Source organism: Nicotiana sylvestris, chromosome 5 (genome assembly GCF_000393655.2).
Source record: "Nicotiana sylvestris chromosome 5, ASM39365v2, whole genome shotgun sequence".
Lineage (NCBI taxonomy): Eukaryota > Viridiplantae > Streptophyta > Magnoliopsida > Solanales > Solanaceae > Nicotiana > Nicotiana sylvestris.
Window position 1 is genome coordinate 13,437,502 of NC_091061.1, and position 22,341 is coordinate 13,459,842.

Genomic DNA, 22,341 nt, shown 5'->3' on the forward strand with positions numbered 1-22,341 from the left:
TATGCGATCGCATAGAAGGGGACACCAGAAGACAGAACAGTAGTTCAAATGGGAGGAAAATTACCTGTAGCCCATCCAAAACACGCCCAAGGCCCCCGGGACCCCATCTAAATACACAAAAAGTTCTATAACCTAACACAGACTTGCTCGGGGTATCAAATCACATCAAACAATGCCAAAACGGCGAATCGCACCATGAATCGAACTTATGAACTTTCCAATCTTTCAACTTCTAGAAGTCGTGACAAAACCTATCAAACCAACCTGAAATGATGCCAAATTTTGCAGGCAAGTCCCAAATTACATAACGGAGCTATTCCAACTCTCGGAATCGAATTCCAAACCCGATATCACAAAAGTCAACTATTGGTCAAACTCCTTCATCTTCCAAAATTCAACTTTTCCAACTTTTGCCGAATTGCTTCAATTCAATCCACGAACCTCCAAATCCAAATTCGGACGTACGTCTAAATCCAAAATCATAACCTGAGCCTATCGAAATCATCGAAACTCCAATCTGAGGTCAAATACTCAAAAGTCAAATCTTGGTCGATTCTTTCAACTTCAAGCTTCTCAAATGAAAGTCACTTCTAAAAATCCTTTTCGAACATCTCAAAAACCCGAACAGATGATGCACGCAAGTCATAATACACTGTGTGAAGCTACTCGTGACCTCAAACTGCCGAACCGGATGTAATTTCTCAAAACGACCAGTCGGGTCGTTACATTCTTCCCCATTTAAACATACGTTCGTCTTCGAACGTGCCTGAAGTTGTTCCAAAGCCATCAAACCACTGCATGAGCTCACCATACATACACCCGTGGGTGATTTCCCCATCACCTAAACCTATGTAGGACTAACAATGCAATTTAACTAAAGATCTCACTTCATCCTTAGTCCATATCCTTAAGACATAACCCAAATCTCAACATCTAAAATTGATCATAGGACTCGAATCTCGCATCATCACACCGTATGAACCTGAACAAGCCGAATCGAGCCATAACTTCAACGCAGGTTACAATCACATGATGTTCCACACAACTCAAATGCCTATAGTAATAACTTTTAACTACAATGACTGCCTAAATAACATTCTGGATGCCGACAATATACTTCACATTGAATAGAACCTTGTTCCGAACCTCCACAACACTACCCATGGCAAAGAAACATGCGAGAACTCATAACCGCCTATGAAGTCAACAAGCTTTCTCGTCCGTCAAGGGCCATTGCCCAAATCTTAGCAGAAATAGCCTCATACTTCCAAATACTCCTCACCCCCACTACGATAGTGCGAATCTTAGGTCTAAGAACCTCGTCTCAGCCAATACAAGCAGCCCAACTAACAACTCATCTCGGAACCACATAGATTCTCACACCACACAGCTCGTACACCAACCCAACAATAACTCAATTATGTAGTACAAATAGAAAGAAAGCAGGGTATGAGGATTATCTAACAAGTACAACAAGTGTAACAACCAAAAGTACAATTTCATTAAATTATTCCATAGATGGAAAACAAAACACCAAATAAACACAAGGAAAGGGTATCCCACATAATATCCGCTGCGGTGTGCAGCCCGCTCCCAAATACTCATCAAGCCAAAGTACTCGAGTTCATTGATCACATGAATATTGATATCAAGCACAACAGAGTGAACAAGTATAACTGTGGAAAAACGAATAGAAATAATAAAACATGGAAGAAAGCAAACACAACTAATGTGCAATGAGCAAATCAATATCACGAGGGCTATCTTGCCCACATCGCCATAAGGCCTGAACAGAATTACAACATGCGTGGAGAATAATCATACAACCTTACAGCCTAACACAACATAAGAGAGTAGCACATAATATAGGCTAGGGGTACAAATAATATCCATTCTGCTCGATAACATAACCATGATAACAATCTCACAAGAGCACCCAAACTTGAACTAATACAAAATACATATTCTCGTTGAGCTTTCAAATAGCCCCCAACCCAAATCCCGATCATTTCCAAATAGGTAAATATCATTCCAAAAGTCCATAGCAACCTATCGATGATGTATGCTATCAGTTATCCCAGTCTCAACATGCCTTCACAATCCATAACAAGCAATAGCCCGCATATGGGGACATCTAGCCCCAAAACCTCAGGAATACCAAAATTTTCGTACCCAAACTCAACTACGCTAATCGAATGGCTGATATATCACTCACACCCCATCATCATACTGAAGCACCCATATAGAGTTTTCGGCTACGTAACGAAACCTGAACCTCAAAAGCATCAAAAACCCAGTAATCACCATGCCACTAATCATGCACCCGCAACCCAAAACTTGAGGTTCCTTCCTAAAATGCACGCTTTTCACATATAATATCCAACAATGCCAACACTCTATTAGCTTCTGATATCTATCTAGGAGAAAACCATAATGTACAACATGTTTTTTATATCCATAGTAGACAACCAACTCAAGACATTATCGAAACCATCGAGAACTCTCTGAGATCCGCCCCCACGCAACTAAGCCATTAAGACCGCATCTCCCCAACTCAACTGGGTCACACAAACCGTCCAATACAAGAGTACTTCCGTAATCCCAGTAGAGAATTCCTATTCAAAAGGACCAATTACATCCATTGCTATGCTGACCCAACACCATAGAGTTGACCCATTCCTTTGAATACTCCTTATTTTTCCTTTGGGGTAATACTTCTCCCATTGATATGCGATGATTCCAATCAAAGTCCAAATATAGATAATCCTAGCACGAATCACGTAGCCCAGAAGCTCATAAACCACCGCATTTCCTCTGAAGCACCTTGCAATGCCGTAATCAAGATGCCCACGCTGAATAGACCTTCGGTGAATCTGAAGTTGTTTCTCTAACTCTCCTTGATACTGAGATGTAGATCCATTAATGACGTCGAAACACCATAAGTCCCAACATCATCCCATGCAAGATCTCAGACTTTAGTCATATACAAATTTGCGGGAATCTTCCAACACCACATATATACATAACTTATGCCAAAATAGATGTAAATCTGACTCTGTAATCTGGATGCCACAAGTGGACTCCCCCACTTGGCGCGGAGCCATATAAAACAACATTTGATGATCCATAAAACTAACCTTCACAGCTCGTACAACACCAATCACAAGGTACTCCAAGTCATCTACTAAGTGCACGTCCATTCTCGTGACAGTCAACCCCACTTCCTTCAATGCCTTGCATGATAACATGTACCTTTCACTGAGCAAAAATCCCATACAAACCACATAGTCTTTAGTACCACCAACTATCCTCAATCAACATCTACCTCGTAACCCCGCAATAATCTCGATGACTAGTCAACCAATTAGACCTTCCCAAGCTCGTACTCATCAACCAGATGCCGGAACCCGCTACACCTCCATGTGAACAATTGAATAGTCTTTCAATACCTCTGTACCTTCATTTTAGATGACACATTCAGATAATGTTTGAGCATCCATGGCTCCCTCGTAGCCCGTCTGTAGCATCACAAACCATTGGTGCATAGTGGACACTGAGAGCGCAATATCATACATGAGTGCATGTAAAGGAATATAAGATATATGCTTCGAGCTGAATCAATGTCGCATGATAAGGAATGAATGGAAGAGGTGTAATTTCTTAGTAGTTTTCGTAGCCTCTCGAAGATAAGTACAGACGTCTCCGTACCGATCAACAAGACTCTACTAAACCTACTTATGACTCGTAGCACCTATGAACCTAGAGCTATGATACCAATTTATCACGACCCAAAATTCCTCCGAAATAGATGTGATGACATCTAGTCTCTAAAACTAGGTAAGCCTAACATTAACAGAAATAACGACAATATTTACTAACTTCAAACAATTCCGAAATAGAAATCTCTGAATAATTTATAATTCCAAAACCGGTAGTACAAGTCATAACCCTTTCTAGGAGTAGTTATAAGTAATAAATACATCACTGTTCCAGAACAAATGAAACAATGGAAATAAATATAATAGGAGGTGACTCTAAGGCCTACGAACGTAGCAACAGGTTTACCTTGAGTCTTTACGGCAACGATCCACACAGCCACTAACGATCAAATACCTGGATCTGTACAAAAATGTACAGAAGTGTAATATGAACACACCATAGTGGTGCCCGGTAAGTATCAAGACTAATCTCGATGGAGTAGTGGCGAGGAACAGTCAAGACACCTACTGGTCTAATAAACTGAACAGGATATGACATAAAGCTAATAAGATAAAGATAACAAAGTAATGCCAATAGAAGGAAGAAATCAAACTACAACAATAAAGACGATAAGGGAAAAACACAAATGGTAACGAAAATAACCAGGTAATTAGACACCAACACAGTTGGGATACAGACAAGTAAAAAAATGTGATCAAATAAGGGAATGCGATGTTAACTCAACCAATCGCATCGTTTCTAATGCACAAATTCCAACTATCCCGATCGTAACCTCATATCAAAATTACAACTTCTAAACCTTTTACACACATGGTACCTGGTGCCCATATATTGCTATCTCACTTTGCACGACAAAACCCACGTGTTATTCAGTACATAATAGCCGTAAACAACGGAAATTAAGCTATTAAAGAAGTTCCATTTATATAACATAAAGTGAATTTTACAGTTTCTAGACCCAATAGGAAATCAGCGAGAAAAGATGAAGTTATTTTTAGAACCCATATGAGTAAAGAAAATACCTTTTTAAATAAAAATGCAACATCGAATAAGCTACTGCCTTTAATATTTATTAAGTTAAAACATAATAGCATTCCTTTTTAGATAAAATAGAAGAAAACCTTAGGCAAGTGAAGAAGATTAAACTGGAGAAGCAATTGAAATAAAATATAATGATTATTAGAAATAGTGGATACTAAAATATATGACGAGTTATAACTTAAAGGCACAATAGGAAGCATGATATTAATTCCTTCATTTTAAATCAGGATATTACGAACGACTCAGCAGGGTCGGAGGAAATGACTCAACGTGGTAAATTTACTTTGAAAATTAATTTACCAGAATGATAGTTGTAGGAAAAAGAGCTCAGGAAATAACGGCAAGTCAATAAGTCATTGGCAATAGGTCGATCCTCAAAACTCAATGAAAACCAAAAATACAAATTATCAATGTCTTGCACGAAGGAACTAAAGTCAATACAGTAAAACAGGGAATACCAAAATACAAGATATGTTGCGGCGCGCAACCCACCCTTACTCCTCCAATATATATCACCCTTATTCCTCCTATTGTGGCATAACTAGGGATTCTAGTTCATTTTACACTCCTTTTTACTTGAGTTTTGATTAAAAATAAATACAAAATAGTTCCAAAGGCTTACATGTTGTACTTGTTTGCAGGGTTTGGTCAAAAGGGTGACAATTAGTCAAAACCAGCTCAAAAATGAGTAAAACATTCACAAGTACCAAGAACAAGTCTAAGCACAGTTAAAATAGATCCACTGTGGCTGCAATCCTTTAGTGCGGTCCGCAGTGAGGAGATTCAGAGAGGTGCAGTTTTTGGTAACTCAAGCACTGCGGTCGCAAACCATTTTGTGCGGAACGCAGTAGCCTCACCGCGGCCGCACTTTATTTTGTGCGGTCCCCAGAGGTGAGATTCAGAGAGTTATGAAAAATGAATATTAAAGCCAGCGCGGTCCGCAAGCCATTTTGTGCGGACCGCATTGAAGCCACCGCGACCGCGGTGCATTTTATGCGGCCCGCGGTGGCCAGCTTCAGAGAATGCAGAATCAAGCCAAAAAACCTTAGCGCTATGTGCATTTTGTGCAGACCGCATTACCTAGTCAGGGGTATTTTTGTCCAGAAAATTCGGCCTAGTATAAATACTTTCTTTTCACATTTTTAGGTTATCTTTTGTAATCTAACTTTCAGCTGAGCACGTGAACAGTGGTTATTGACGATTTTGAGTAATTTTATAGTGGGTTTATTATTGAATCTTCAATTATTAGCTTGTAATTAAATCTTATAGGTTATTCTTCATCTATTTATCAGTTTTCTTTCATTATTATGAGAAGCTAGACCCATTAGCTAGGGTTATGACTCAACCCTAGTGTGGGTATTTGATGGGTCTTTTAATTTAAGGCTTAGATGTTTATGTGTAGTTGATATTTGGCCTGCTTTGTGTTTTCCATATTGAATTAGTGGTTGCAAACACTCATTTGTGCCTATTTGACTTGGGTTCTTCTTGAGAAAGAGAGCTTGAGTTTAGGAAAATCAGTCCAACAAGGAATTGGGGTGTAATCAAGAGATTGATAGTCCCAATTAAAGGGTTAAACCTAGATATAGTAATAATCGACTTGAGCCTATATTGCTTGCACAATTTTGACACCCAATTGGTCATGAGAAAGTCAATTAGGGCAAAGTCACTCAGGCTACCGAGAGGTACAGAGTGAGTAATTCCGTGCATTGGCTATATCACAATCCCCAATATAACATCTTTGCCTTAGGCTTTAGATCCTGTCAAGTATTCACCTAGGAGAAAGTCACTTTCCCAGTGCCTCTTTAACTAATTAAAAAACCCTACAAACAATCATTCTTAGTTTAATTTAGCTTATTATTAGCATAAATATAAGAAGTAATATCCAACCAAAAGATGATTGGAAGAGTAATTAAGATCACTACACATCTCTAGTTTAGATAGGAATCCAATTCTCTCTTCTAGCTCCCTGTGGATTCAATCCCGACCATCTCGGGTAAAAGATGCTTCGACCGCTCTCGCCACTTCGTAGTGGTGTAGGGTTGGCCCCGATCACTTTTTGGCGCCGTTGTCAGGGAGCTAACAGTTTTAGCTATCTATCTAAATAGTTTGTGTATTGTTCTTCTTTCCTTCTGCGTTACTAATTTGTGTGTGTCACAACTTCAGGTACAAAATGGCAGCAAACAACGCACCTCTTGGAGATCTTCCGAGGGGAGGAAGTAGATGATAATATTGATGATAAGGTTCCTATTGTACCTCAAAGACAAAGGAGAGGCCGCCAGACCAATGATAATGTTCCAGACCCTCCCCCGCCACCTCCAAGAGTAGCTGCTCGAGTGCTTCCCAACCAAGGATATGCTAGTGCAATTGTCCCACCCCAAATTCGGGAAGGCAATTTTCAAATTACAAATGTGATGCTGAAATTGTTGGAGCAGCGAAGGTATTTCACGGGTGCTCTTCATCAGAATGCTTACAAACATCTCAAGGGTTTCGTGGATACCTGTTGGGGGAGCAAGAAAAATAATGTTTCAGAGGATGCACTTTGATTGAGATTATTCCCTTTCTCACTTAGAGGGAAGGCATTGGATTGGCTTGAACGACTTCCCAACCATTCCATCACTACTTGGGATGAGTTAGCGGGTAAATTCATTGCGAAGTTTTTCTCGCCGGGGCACATGGAAGCATTGAGGGATGAGATATTAGCTTTCAAGCAGGAGCCCACTGAACCATTACATGAAATATGGGATAGATACAAAACCATGGTAAAGGAATGTCCCAACAATGATATGAGTGAGGCAATAATACAACAGACTTTCTACCAGGGCATTAACACAACAAATCAGTGCATAGTGAACTAACCTGCTGGGGGTAATTTCATGAAGCTGTCTTATGATGAGGCTTGTGACATTCTTGACGAGATGGCTGACACATCCTCCGCCTGCCAAAGTAGAGCCAATGTGCCACAGGGTGACCCCATGGTCACTCACTTGCATGAAGAGCTACATGATCATGGGCAGGCGATAGCAGAGCTGACAACAACAATGAACCAGCTAGCAAAGGCATATTTACAACAGGTTCAAAATCCACGCCAAGTAAATGCTATGGAGGGTATCAACATGCTAGTAAACAAAAGAAGACAAAGATGTCAACAAAACTAAGGGAATTAGGATCAATATGACAATGATTGTGGTGGATTCCAAGATGATGGTTATGATGGGCAGAATGAAGAGGTGCAATACGTGAACAACTATCAAGGCCAACGGGGCAATTCTTCTAACCAACAACAATGGAGACCCTAAAGCAATTGGGGCAATCAACAACAATAAGGGAATAGTAATTGGGGGAACAACAACCAAAATTCCAATTGGGGAAATCAGAATAATAATCAGAACAATCAGGGTAATTGGAATGGCAACAACAACAACTGGGGTGGTAATAACAATCAGGGTGGTTGGAATAATGGCAATCAAGAAAATCAGGGGCAAGGCTTTCAAAGGCCCCTAATGTATCAACAACCGAACAATCCACCCCCATTTCCATCCCATGGTCCTAGTTATTCCAACAATGAAATGGGGTGAATTGAAATGATGTTTGAACAGATGATGAAAATGAATGCGGATTCTGATGCTCAGTTGTCTTTCCACAATATTTCCATCAGAAACTTGGAGGTTCAATTAGGCCAAATCTCACAATCCTTGAATACTCGCCCTAAGAGGGCTCTACCAAGTGATACGGTAGTTAACCCTAAGGGTGGAAATAATCATGTTATGGTGGTAACTACAAGAAGTGGACGAGGCGGTGATGTGAATATCTCCAAAGAAAAAGAAATTTTGAGTGATGAAGTTGAATTGCAAGAGAATAAGGTGCCTTTGGTAGTTGAAAATGTGATTGATGAGAACGTGAATGAGGAAGTAAGGATTGATATTCAAGATACTGAGGTGGAGACTCAGAATGATGTGAACCCGTCTAGGGAACACGTAATAGACATGCCGAAAATGGTTGTGCCTAAAGCCAATGCTCCTTTGCCAAGGCCACCTCCACCTTATCCTCAAAGGCTCGCGAAGCAGAAAAATGAGAATCAGTTTAAGAAGTTTATTGATATGATGAAGAGCTTATCCATTACTGTGCCTTTGGTGGAGGCTCTAGAGCAAATGTCGGGTTATGCTAAATTCATGAAGGACTTGGTGACAAAGAAAAGATCCATGGATTGTGAAACTATCAAGATGGCCCACCAAGTTAGTGCAATAGTGCACTCAATGACCCTGAAGCTAGAAGATCCCAGTGCTTTCACCATTCCTTGCACCATTGGGAGTGCGGATTTTGCAAAATTGATATGTGATTTGGGGGCAAGTATCAACTTGATGCCCTACTCAGTTTTCAAGACTTTAGGAATTGGGAAACCGAGGCCGACTTCCATGAGATTTCAAATGACGGATAGAACTATGAAGAGACCATTCAGTATCATTGATGATGTTCTTGTCCGGGTGGACAAATTTATCTTGCCAGTTGATTTTGTGATCTTGGATTGTGAGGTAGATTATAAGGTTCCAATCATATTGGGAAGACCTTTCCTTGCTACTGGGAAAGCCTTAGTTGATGTGGAAGCAGGGGAACTCACCTTTCGGGTGAGTGATGAGAAAATGGTCTTTCATGTGTGCAAGTCAATTAAGCAACCCAATAGTTCTAAAGTGTGATATTTTATGGACCTTGTCACGGTAGTGATAGTTGATGATACTAGTACAATGATCAATGTGGAGAACCCTCTAGAGACAGTATTGTTGAATCTTGATGTAAATGAGGATGAAGGCCGAGTGGAGTGTGTGAATGCTTTGCATGGAATGGGCTCTTACTCTTATGAGCCTAGGAAACTCTCTTTGGATTTTGAGAATAGGAAGACTCCACCAACAAAACCTCAAATCGAGGAACCTCTAGTGTTGGAGTTAAAGTCGTTGCCTCCACACCTCAGGTATGAATTCTTAGGCCCTAGTTCAACTTTGCCAGTTATTATTTCCTCTTGTCTTACTAACATGCATGTTGATGTCACATTGGCGGTGCTTCAAAAGCGGAAGAAGGCAATTGGATGAACCTTAGCTAATATTCGAGGGATAAGCCCCACATTCTGTATGCACAAGATTATTCTGGAAGATGATGCAAAGCCCTCATTGGAACATCAAATGAGGTTGAACGAGGAAATACAAGAAGTTGTGAAAAGGAGGTGATCAAGTGGTTGGATGCCAGGGTTGTGTACCCCATCTCTGATAGCTCTTGGACTTCGCTGGTGCAATGTGTGCTGAAAAAGGGTGGTATGATGGTGGTTACAAATTTGCAGAATGAGTTAATTCCAACAAGGACTATCACCGGGTGGAGGGTATGCATGGACTACCGCAAGTTGAATAAAGTGACCTGCAAGGATCACTTTCCATTGCCTTTTCTTTATCAGATGTTAGATCGACTTGCTGGGCGTGCCTTCTACTGTTCCTTGGATGGGTATTCTGGGTATAACCAAATTTTGATTTCTCCTGAAGATCAGGAGAAGACCACCATCACTTGTCCATATGGCACCTTTGCCTTTTCTAGGATGTCTTTTGGGTTGTGTAATGCACCGGCAACATTCTAGCGGTGTATGATGGCCATTTTCACCGATATGGTGGAAGATATTTTGGAGGTGTTCATGGATGACTTTAGTGTTGTGGGTGACTTATTTGATGAATGTTTGAAAAATCTTGATAGAGTGCTGGCCCGTTGTGAAGAAACCAATCTTGTTCTTAATTGGGAGAAATGTCACTTCATGGTGAGGAGGGCATAGTTCTTGGGCATAAAATTTCAAAGCATGGTATAGAGGTGGACAAAGCAAAAATTGATGTGATTTCAAAGCTCCCTCCCCTACTTCTGTCAAGGGAGTTAGAAGTTTTCTTGGGCATGCATGATTCTATCAGAGATTTATCAAAGACTTTTTGAAGGTATTGAATCCCTTATGCAAGTTATTGGAAAAAGATTCCAAGTTCGTGTTCAATGAGAGATGTATGCAAGCCTTTGAACTTCTCAAGCACAAGTTGACTACCACTCCTATTATTACCGCACCCAATTGGAGCTTACCTTTCGAGCTTATGTGTGACGCAAGTGATGTTGCGGTTGGGGCGGTCTTGGGTCAAACAGTGAACAAAATTTTTCATCTGGTGTACTATGCGAGCAAGACAATGAATGATGCTCAAGTGAACTACACGGTGACTGAGAAAGAGCTTTTGGCTATTGTGTTCGCAATGGAGAAATTTTGGCCATATCTCATGGGTGCTAAGGTCATAGTTCATACCGATCATGCCGACTCCGATACTTGATGACGAAGAAGGATTCCAAAGCTAGACTGATGCGATGGGTCTTGTTACTTCAAGAGTTTGATTTGGAGATTGTGGACCGAAAAGGTAGTAAAAAAAGTGGCGGACCATTTGTCCCACTTGGAGGAGGAGAGGAGGCCTCATGATGGCCTAGAGATTAATGATTTATTTCCCTATGAGCAACTCCTTTTTGTGTCAGTGAATGGTATCCATGGTTTGCGGACGTTGCTAATTTTTTGGTGACTGGTATAATCCCATGTGATCTCTCTTCTAACCAAAGGAAGAAGCTCAAATAGGATAGTTTGGACTTCTATTGGGATGAGCCGCACTTGTTCAAGATCTGCACGGATGGTGTGATCCGAAGGTGTGTCCCGGAGGAGGAGCAATTGAGTATCTTAGAGGCTTGTCATTCCTCTCCCTATGGTGGCCATCATGGCGAGGCGAGGACGGCTTCAAAAGTTCTTAGTTGTGGGTTTTATTGGCCAACTTTGTACAAAGATGCAAGTGAACTTGTGAAGAGATGCGACGAATGTCAAAGAGCGGGTGGAATTTCGAAGAAAGATGAGATGCCTCTCAATACCATTCTTGAAGTTGATATTTTGATGTATGGGGCATTGATTTTATGGGCCCATTTGTTAGCTCGTGTGGGAACACATACATTCTTGTGGCGCTTGACTATGTTTCAAAGCGGGTTGAAGCCATGACTTTACCCAACAATGAGGCCTGGAGTGTTGTTGCGTTTCCCAAGAAGAGCATTTTTACAAGGTTTGACATTCCTCATGCAATCATAAGTGATGGGGGGTCTCATTTTTGTAATAGAGCTTTTAACACTTTGCTTGCAAAGTATGGTGTAAATCACAAAGTTTCTACTCCTTATCATCCTCAGGCGAGTGGCCAAGTTGAAATCTTAAACAAGGAAATCAAGAGTATATTGTCAAAGACGATCAATGCAAATAGGACCGATTGGTCAAAGAAGTTGGATGATGCTCTACGGGCTTATAGGACTGCTTACAAGACTCCGATTGGTATGTCTCCATATCGGTTGGTGTTTGGGAAGGCTTGCCATCTACCGGTTGAGTTAGAGCACAAGGCCATGTGGGCTTTGAGGAAACTAAATCTTGAGTGGGGTGTGGCAGTAAATCGTCGTGTGGAGCAACTTAATGAACTTGATGAATTCTGATTCCATGCCTACTCCAGTTCGTCCTTGTATAAGGACAAGATGGAGTACTTTCATGATAAGTATGCTCGTGGTAAAGAGTTCAAAGTGGGTGATTTGGTTCTCTTGTTCAATTCTCGGTTATGTCTGTTTTGGGAAAAGCTTAAGTCGAAATGGAGTGGACCTTTTGAAGTGGTATTTGTGACTCCGTTTGGTGCACTTGACTTGAAGAACAAAAATGGGGAGGTTTTCAGAGTTAATGGGCAATGGGTCAAACACTACCTGGGCAAAATTGATGACGGCCATGTGGTGGCACTGCTCCATCTAAAGTGATTTGATGGTATCCTGTGTCGTGCCGCAACGTTAAATTAGGCGCTTCTTGTGAGGCAATCCATGTGTCTTTCTTTTTGATTTTCTTTGTAGTAAGGATCTGCTTTTGGACTAACTAGTTGTGAGATGTGTGTATGATTATTTTGATGCAGTGCAGGACCAAGTTGGGAGAAAATGTGCTCTCTCTGAAGTTTGCACTGTGGCCGCATTGCATTTCTTGTGCGGGGGCAACATTCCAATGCGGTCCGCAGAGTAGATTGGTCAAAAAGGAGGGGTCTCTGAAGTTTTCCATCGCGGCCGCAATGCATTTTGTGCGGCCCGCGGTGGACCACTACGGCCGCGGAGCATTTCTTGCGATCCGCAGTGGACATCTCCCCAATGCTTCTGACTTGTGAGTACCGCAGACCGCGGTGTGATTTTGTGCGGTCCACGGTGGGTAGGTGAAGTGGGCCCCAAGTCCTTTTTCTATAAATAGGATCTGAGGCCTTCATTTTAAACTTTTCTCTCTTCTGCACACTAAATAGAAAAAAAATCATTGTTCATCATGCTAGCTGCACGAATTCAATTGCTGAGTCTCATTCATCTACATTGCATTTCATTTCTGGTACTTTTAATCTTTTCCTAATTTTTAAATATGTTTTATTTTCTTTTAAATTGTTAGTTCTATGTTTCTTTTCCCCTTTTTTCTTTAATTTATTTTAGCTTAGGGTTTCATAAGTTCTTTAGATTAGGACTAATTAGTTAAAAATATTGATTGAACACCTAGGGGATCAGTAATAGGTGAAAATTTGACTAAAAATGAGAAGAAAATTTAAACCCTAGGTTGGTGTTGCTGGGTATAACGTACCGCGGTCCGCGGTGCTTCTCCGTGGTTCGCAATGCCATTTTGTGCGGACCGCGGTGGTAAAACTTCTGAAAGTTGAGAATTGAGGACCGCGGCCGCGGTGGATTTTGTGCGGTCCGCGGTGCCTTAATGCGGATGATAACTAGGGAGTATGATGCATTTTATACTCCTTCTTGCTTAAGTTTTGATTAGAAATGTGTACAAAATAGTCCTAAAGACTCACATGTTGTACTTGATTGCAGGGTTTGGTCAACAAGGTGACAATTTGTCAAAAACCAAATTAAAAAGGAGTGAAACATGCACAAGTACCAAAAACAAGGCCAAGCTTAGTCAAACAGGGCCAGTGCGGCCGCACACCATTCTGTGCGGTCCGCAAAAGATGTAGTTCAGAGAGCAGGCATTTCAGGCAACCAAGCAATGCGGCCGCAAAGGATTTTGTGCGGACCGCATTGATTTCACTATGGCCGCACTCGATTTTGTGCGGTCCGCAGAGCCCAAGATCAGAGAGTTACCAATTGGAGGATTATGCCCAATGCGGTCATCGGTCCATTTTGTGCGGACCGCAATAGAAGCCACCACATCCGCGGTGCATTTTGTGCGGTTCGCGGTGGCCAACTTCAGAGAGCACATTATCTCAGCCAAGAGCCTTAGTGCGACGCACTCGATTTTGTGCGGTCCGCACTTACCCCGCAAGGGTATTTTTGTCCAGAATTTTCAGCATAGTATAAATAGTTTCTTTTCCCATTTTTAGGTCATCAGTTGTATTTTGAAACAGAATTGCGCTTGTGAACACTTCTTCTTTTCCATTTTGAGTAATTTTAGCTTTATTTCATCATTGAATCTTCAAGTTTTATCTAGTAATTAATTATTTTGGACTTTTCTTCATCTATTTCTTTGTTTTCTTCTATAATCATGAGTAGTCAAAACCATTAGCTAGGGTTGTGGCTCAAACCTAGTGTGGGTAATTGATGGGTCTTGTGTTCTAATGATTGATTGTCTATGGGTGTTTGATATTTGGACTAATTTATGGTTTTAATATTGAATTAGTGGTTGCAAACACTAGTTTATGCCTAGTTGACTTTGGCTCTTCCTGAGAAAGAGGGCCTAAGTCTATGAAATTGGTCCAACAAGGAATTGGGGCATATTCAAGAGATTGATAACCCCAATTAAAGTGTTAAACCTAGAGATAGTAATACCCTACTTGAACCTCAATTGCTTGCACAAATTAGCATACCCCATTGGTCTTGAGAAAGTCAATTCGGGCAAAATCACTCAAACTACCGAGAGGTATAGAGTGAGTAGAATCATACAATGGTTATATAATACTCCCCAAATATGACAATCTAGCCTTAGACTTGAGAATCTCTCAATTATCCCCCTAGGAGATAGTCACTTCCCTAGTGCCTTTTACCTATTTGAACAACCTTCAATAGATTAATCTTAGATTACATAGCCTAATTTAGCATCTTAGTAGTATAAATTAGAAGTAAAATCAAAACCAACAATGTTTAGAAGTGTAATTAGGAACAATTACGCAACTCTAATTTAGATAGAAACTCAACTCCAATCTCTAGTTCCCTGTGGAAATCGATCCCGAACTTCTCGGGTAAAAGTTGCTTCGACCTCTCTTGCTACTTTGTAGTAGTACAGGGTTGGCCTCGATCAGCAGACCGCGGTACCATTTTGTGCGATCTGTGGTACCCTTTATCAGAGAGTGGGTAGTCTGACCCCCACCTCAATGCGGATCGCGGTGCTATTTTGTGCGGTCTGCGATGACCCCTTTGCGGCCGTACTGCATTTTGTGCAGACCGCAGTCTGCTGTCTGCAGTTATTTTCTTCTGTTTCCTGCAATTATGTCTTTCGCTGATTTTTCTGATACTAACAAGCTTAAACTGAATGATTTCTAGGAGATAATGGTGAAATCACGAGGCAGAAGTGATAAACAGAAAGGCAAAGGAGAGTCCTCCCAGGGTAGGGGACGAGGCATGAGCAGATTGACCCCACAAGCTTGGCAGGCAATCAAAGATACCAGAAAACCAATAGGGGCTGTGGAGAGAGCTGCTTCCCATTCGAAAAGTGATTATGTGCCCTCCCTGGAGGCATTCGACTCCGACTCCGTGCCAGAATATGTTCCTAACTGGCTGGAGAGGCTTAGATTGAGAGATACACCTCCAGGCACTCCTACTGCTCAAGCTTCAGTTACTATTTCTTCTGAGTTATCTGAGGGCTCAGTTGAGAGCGGTGATAGTGCCTCTTCCACCTCACCTACAGATTCAATGCCCGGTAAGGATCCCGTAGAAGATGAAGGAGGGGGTGAGCCCCAGGTAGGAGGGGTGGCAAGAACCAGAAAACCAGAAGCGCGACAAGATAGATTTGTGAGTGAAGTGGAATACCATAAGTTCAGAAAATGGTGGCCCGAGAAGAAGTTGATACATGAGTGGAAATTCATTTCAAAGGACCTTTTGCCTCACAACCCCAATGTGCTGAGGCAGTTTAGAGAGAGAGCAGACTAGGAATATTTCATAGGCCACATGGAGGATGCTAATGAGCACTTAGTCAAGGAGTTCTACATCAATGTTGCCCACATCAAAAGGGCTACAGTGACTAAGGTGCAAAATTTGAAAATAAAATTTGATGGAAAAACGATCAATGACTACCTGGGCTTCCCGGAGGAGGATGAGACATTGTACTTAAATAAGGTAGATTTGGGGGAGGATGCCCGTCTGTGGTTAGCAGAGTACTTGGCAATCCCAGGTACCACCCCAGCATGGTTGACGGCGGGAGTCAAAATTTTGAGGAGAACCCTGAACTTCAAGTCAAAAGGGTGGGAGACATTTGTGTGCAGTAGGCTAGACCCCACCACTCACGAGAACTCTCTTCCTATCTCCCAGGCTATTCTGGTGGCATCTATCATGGCGGGGTACCCGATCAACATCAAGAATGTTATGTCTAGGGTGATTACACGAGTGGTGAACGAAGGTGATAGATCCTACCCCTTCCCAAATTTCCTGACTATGTACTTTGAGGAACAAGATGTAGAAAAAAGGAGATTTGATGTGAAGGTGAAGCCGAAGACACTCTTTTCCTGGTACAGCCTACAGGGTGATGACAACCCCAAAGGCAAGGATCCTAAGGTTAAATCCACTGCTTCTACTAGCCAGTCTGAAGAGCCAATAGTAGTAGTGGCTCCTACTCAGCCTCCTTCAGCTACCCCAGACATGGCCCTAGGACCCTCCACTTCTACAGTTCCAGATATCCCCTCATCCGCAACATACCCTTTGATTGCCCACCGCTTGATCCAGACCTTTGCCAGTATCAACAACTGGATGCAGGCAGCCAATTCTAAGCTGTTTGTACTTTCTACCTTGGCGGCAGTCCAGTTGGTACCCCCTCAGCCATAGGTCCCACAGTCAGTGGAGGACACTCTCAAGGAGCTTCTGTAAAACCAGAAGAAGCTCCTGGAGAACCAGCAATTAATATTGGATGCTGTGGGTTCTTATGGAAAAGCATTGAAGGAGTTGACCAAAGAAACAAAGAAATTGAGAAAGACTCAGGCATCCAAGGAGTCGGTGAAAGAGTTGAGGGTGGAGGTGGAGACATTGAAGGATGATCACTTGCCTTTGGACCTTTTATTACATGACCCGGCTCCAGTAGCCCAGCCTGAGCCGGAGCAAGAGACAAAGAGGCCAGCAAAGAGGAAAAGGGTGACTCCCCGTGCTGATGATGTTGTGATAGAGTTGGAGGAGTCGCAAGGAGGTTCCTCTAGCCAGTCTCAGGCCCTAGTGTAGGCCCAGGACCCAGTACATGCCTAGGTTCCAGTGGAGACACAGGTTACAGGGAGCCAGTCATAGGTTCCCGAGCAGTCCGAGGACCCAGGGACCCAAACTCATGATCCTATCCAGACGAAGGGCCAATAGGGAGTTTCTCTTTAGTCTCTATCTTTTATTGTTCTTATTTTGGTTAGTTAGCATTGAGGACAATGCTAGCTCTCGTTTGAGGGGGTATGCCCTATTTTGGATGATTTGGGTTGTATATATGACATTACTTTCTTTTTATTATGCTTTTTTTTTTACTTTTGGTATGTACATAATTTTACCATTTTAGTTCATTTTTCGTACTTTGCAACTTTGGTCTGTATATAAAGTTACTTTCTGATGTAATATTCATTCCCCCTTATGTATATTCATCTAAATCCCCTCTTATACATATTCATTCTAGTTTCCGTATTTTTTCTTTCATAGTTTCTTATTTCATTTTGATAGCTTCTTATTTTGAGTTTTGCGTTCAATAAGACTTTGGTTTTCTTAATGCCATTGTTCTTTCCAAAGGTGAAATTTGTGTGAACCGGGTGGCTCTTCCCCATGATGGATGGCATGACAACCTTCTTAAGGGTTTGAGTCTGTTTTCTTTTTGCTTCTTTTGTGTAAATAGTATCTAGTGAGTAATGGTGCCTCAAGCAAAGCTTCACTTGGGCCTAACACATTTGCCTTTGATCCTATGGTCAAAGACAAATTGTTATGTATAGGATGGTGAAAGTTGTGACCTTGAGACTCTTGTGTTGGCCGATAATCATCAAGTGATTTTTCGGGACCATTTGTGTTTTTCAAACCTCAGCTAAGGTTGTTGTGGGCCCCGACTCTGCCTCTTTAGCAATCCTAGCTTGTGTGGTGAGAATTTGAATTGCAAGTCCAGGTCCCGAGCCATTAGTCTAGAACTTGCCCTAAATGTTTGTCTAGGCAAAATTCTAACTGTAGTTTGACTTGAGATGTGATTATAGGCTCTCCTTTATTCAAGTGATGTCTTGAAAACTTCCATAGCTTACCAATGATAATATGCCTAGTCAACCCTTTTGAGCCATAAACCTTTTTCTTTCAAAAAACTATAATACAAGCCTTTACCCGTTCTAAAAATACCATCTCTTGGCACCTGATCTTTCCTTAGCACAAGGCAAAAACATAAGTTTGAGGGGAGAGACGAGGAATGCAACAAAGTGGTAAAAGGTACAAAATAAAGAAAAAGAAAGGCAATGAAATAGAAAGAAAATCAAAAAGTCAAAAAGAACGATCAATGTAGAAAAAAATGAAAGGATTCAATAAAAGTAAAGAGATAAAAGGTGTGGAAAGTTGAGAAAGAAGAAAAAGATTTGAACTGAACAAGAAAGAGTGACAGTGTGTCTCTCTAACCTCTAAGAAAGAAGTTAAATGACTCAAAAAGTCAAGAGAATATGTGCCAAAATGAAGCAAATGAAGTGCTTAAGGGAAGATAGAACCTACCTAGACCAAATATTTCCTACCCTGAACCAAAAGCCTTCACTATATCTCCACAAAAGCCATATATGATCTTGAGTTGAATGAAGCTTACATTAGTGGTGACTCACATAAGGGGCAAGCTTATTGTACTTAGAGCCGAACTTGTGACCTTTCTTTGAGAGAGATGAGTGTGTTTTCCACAATCCTCGTTCTGAGTGCTACAATCTAAAAGTGAGGTTTGCTTAGAAAGAGTTGAGGAGTATGAGTTTGGGTTCTAAAATGACCAAAGTAGTAGAAAGAGTTTCTTTGATGGGTTAAGTCAACTTTTGATGCTCTTGTGTCGTACTAAAACCATGGTGTTTCGAAGGTCGAATGTTGTTAATGATTCATTTGAATTGAGGGCGATTGTTAGTCCCAACTGATGCTAGATGAGGTCACTTAGGTCAGCTGAATCTTATTTTGCTTGCTTGAGGACAAACAAAAGTTTAAGTTTGGGAGAGTTGATAACTAGGGATTCTAGTTCATTTTACACTCTTTTTTACTTGAGTTTTTATTAAAAATGAATACAAAATAGTCCCAAAGGCTTACATGTTGTACTTGCAGGATTTGGTAAAAAAGGTGACAATTAGTCAAAACCAACTAAAAAAGGAGTGAAACATGCACAAGTACCAAGAACAAGTCCAAGCACAGTTAAAACAGATCCACTGCGGCCGCAATCCATTTAGTGCAGTTCGCAGTGAGGAGATTCAGAGAGGTGCAGTTTTTGGTAACTCAAGCACTGCGGCCGCAAACCATTTTGTGTGGACCGCAGTAGGCTCATCACGGTCGCACTTTATTTTGTGCGGTCCGCGGAGACGAGATTCAGAGAGTAATGAAAAATGGAGATTGAAGCCAACGGTCCGCAAGCCATTTTGTGCAGACCATATTGAAGTCACCGCGGCCGTGGTGCATTTTATGCGGCTCGTGGTGGCCAGATTCAGAGAATGCAGAATCAAGCCAAAATGCCTTAGCGCGGTCCGTGGTGAATGTTGTGCGGACCGCACTACCTCGTCAGGGGTATTTTTGTCCAAAATATTCGGCCTAGTATAAATACTTTCTTTTTACATTTTTAGGTCATCTTTTGTAATCTTACTTTCAGCTGAGCACGTGAACGGTGGTTATTGACTATTTTGAGTAATTTTATAGTGGGTTTATCATTGAATCTTCAATTATTAGCTTGTAACTAAATCTTATGGATTATTCTTCATCTATTTATCAGTTTTCTTTCATTATTATGAGTAGCTAGACCCCTTATCTAGGGTTGTGGCTCAATCCTAGTATGAGTATTTGATGGGTCTTTTGATTTAAGGCTTAGATGTTTGTGGGTAGTTGATATTTGGATTGATTTGTGTTTTCCATGTTGAATTAGTGGTTGCAAATACTAATTTATGCCTATATGACTTGGGTTCTTCTTCAGAGAGAGAGAGCTTGAGTTTAGGAAAATCAGTCCAACAAGGAATTTGGGTGTAATCAAGAGATTTATAGTCCGAATTAAAGGGTTAAACCTAAAGATAATAATACCCGACTTGAGCCTATATTGCTTGCAAAATTTTGACACCCAATTGTCTTAAGAATGTCAATTAGGGCAAAGTCACTCAAGCTACCGAGAGGTATAGAGTGAGTAATTCCGTGCATTGGCTATATCACAATCCCCAACATAACGTCTTTGCCCTAGGCTTTAGATCCCGTCAAGTATTCACCTAGGAGAAAGTTACCTCCCTAGTGCCTCTTTAACTAATTAGAAAACCCTACAAGCAATCATTCTTAGTTTAATTTAGCTTATTATTAGCATAAATATTAGAAGTAATATCCAACCAAAAAATGATTGGAAGAGTAATTACGAGCACTACACATCTCTAGTTTAGATAGAAATCCAATTCCCGCTTCTAGCTCCATGTGGATTCGATCCCGACCATCTCGGGTAAAAGCTGTTTCAACCGGTCTCGCCACTTCGTAGTGGTGTAGGGTTGGCCTCGATCAGCAACCCGATCCCACTGTACAATATTAATATCATAACAATAAATATAATGTGTTGTGGCGTGCAACCCAATCCCACCATATAATATCAATTCACCCTAATTCCTCCTCAATATATCACCATTATTCCTCCTGTTGCGGTGTGCAACCTGATCCCACCATATAATATTAATTCACCCTTATTCCTCATCTTATATCGCCCTTATTCCTCTTGTTGCGGTGTGCAAACCGTCCACCGTATATAATTTAAATCAACATCAACAAATCAACAACTCAATTATAAGGATTTCTACCACCAAGAGTATGAGTACACGGAAACAAGAGAATCACGTAAAAATCAAAGGAATACAACAACCATTAAAAAAATAACAAGACATGTAAGGCACGTGATAACTACACAGGCAACCACAATAATTTGGACATGTAGCATATATGCACAAAGTCACGGAGGAACTCACAATTAAGAAGTAATAAAAACAATAAGGAAGGAAATCACTTCAATTAAGGCAAATAAGGGCCAAATAACAAATAAGAGGTAAAAAAGTACTAACAACATCGTATAGAGCATGTAGAGGTGAAACTAGCAAATAGAAAACTCAATCATATCAGAACAACTTACTACTTAGTGAATATAAGGACCTAAGAACCCTAAAAGGCAAATTTTCACAAATAAGCTCGAGCATGCACTCGTCACCTCGCGTACACGGGCCACAATTAGCATAGAAGACTCAAATCCTAAGGGGGAAGTTCCCCAGACAAGGTTAGACAAGATACTTACCTCAAAGAAGACAGATCGGTACTCTAAAATAAACTTCTCGGGTGGAATGACCTCCGGATGGCTCAATTCTAACCAAACTAACTTCAAAGCACAAATAGAACACATAAGAAACTATTCTGGATCATAAAGTCTCAATCTTTATCAAATTCTAAAAATTGGTCCAAAAGCCGACCCCCGGGCCCGCACCTTAGACTCGACAAATTTTACAAAATCAGAACACCCATTCCAATATGAGTTCAACCATACAAAAATTATCAAATTCCGATACTATTTCGTCCCTTAAATCATGATTTCATTTTAAACATTTTCTTCAAAAACCAACATTTTCCTCAACCCAAAAGACAATTTAAATGATAAATTTAAAGATATAATCATGGAATATAATAAATTCTAGGTGAAGAATACTTACCCAATCGTTTTGCCTGAAAAACCCATAAAGAATTGCCCTAAATCGAGCTCTAGAACTCAAGATATGATAAAAATGGCCTAACCCTCGATTTGGGAATATATTCTGTTTGCCCAGGTATTTGTGCATCACGATCGCAGAAGAAACAATGTGATCACGAAGAAGAAAAATGGTCACTGCCCAAAATGCACTATGGTATCGCGAGATGATGCATGCAATCGCAGAAGAGGAAGGGAACGAGTCACCAACTATAATAGCTGAGCTATGTGAACGCGGTAGATGGACTGCGAGTGCGGAGAAGGCAGAAGCATACATACACGATCGCGGGCTAGTATATGCGATCACAAAGAAGGAAAATTGTTAGCCACCAAATGAGCCTTCGCGATGCGGCTATACCTATGCGATCGCATAGAACGGGACACCACAAAACAGAACAACAGTTCAAAATGGGAGGAAAATTACCCGTAGCCCA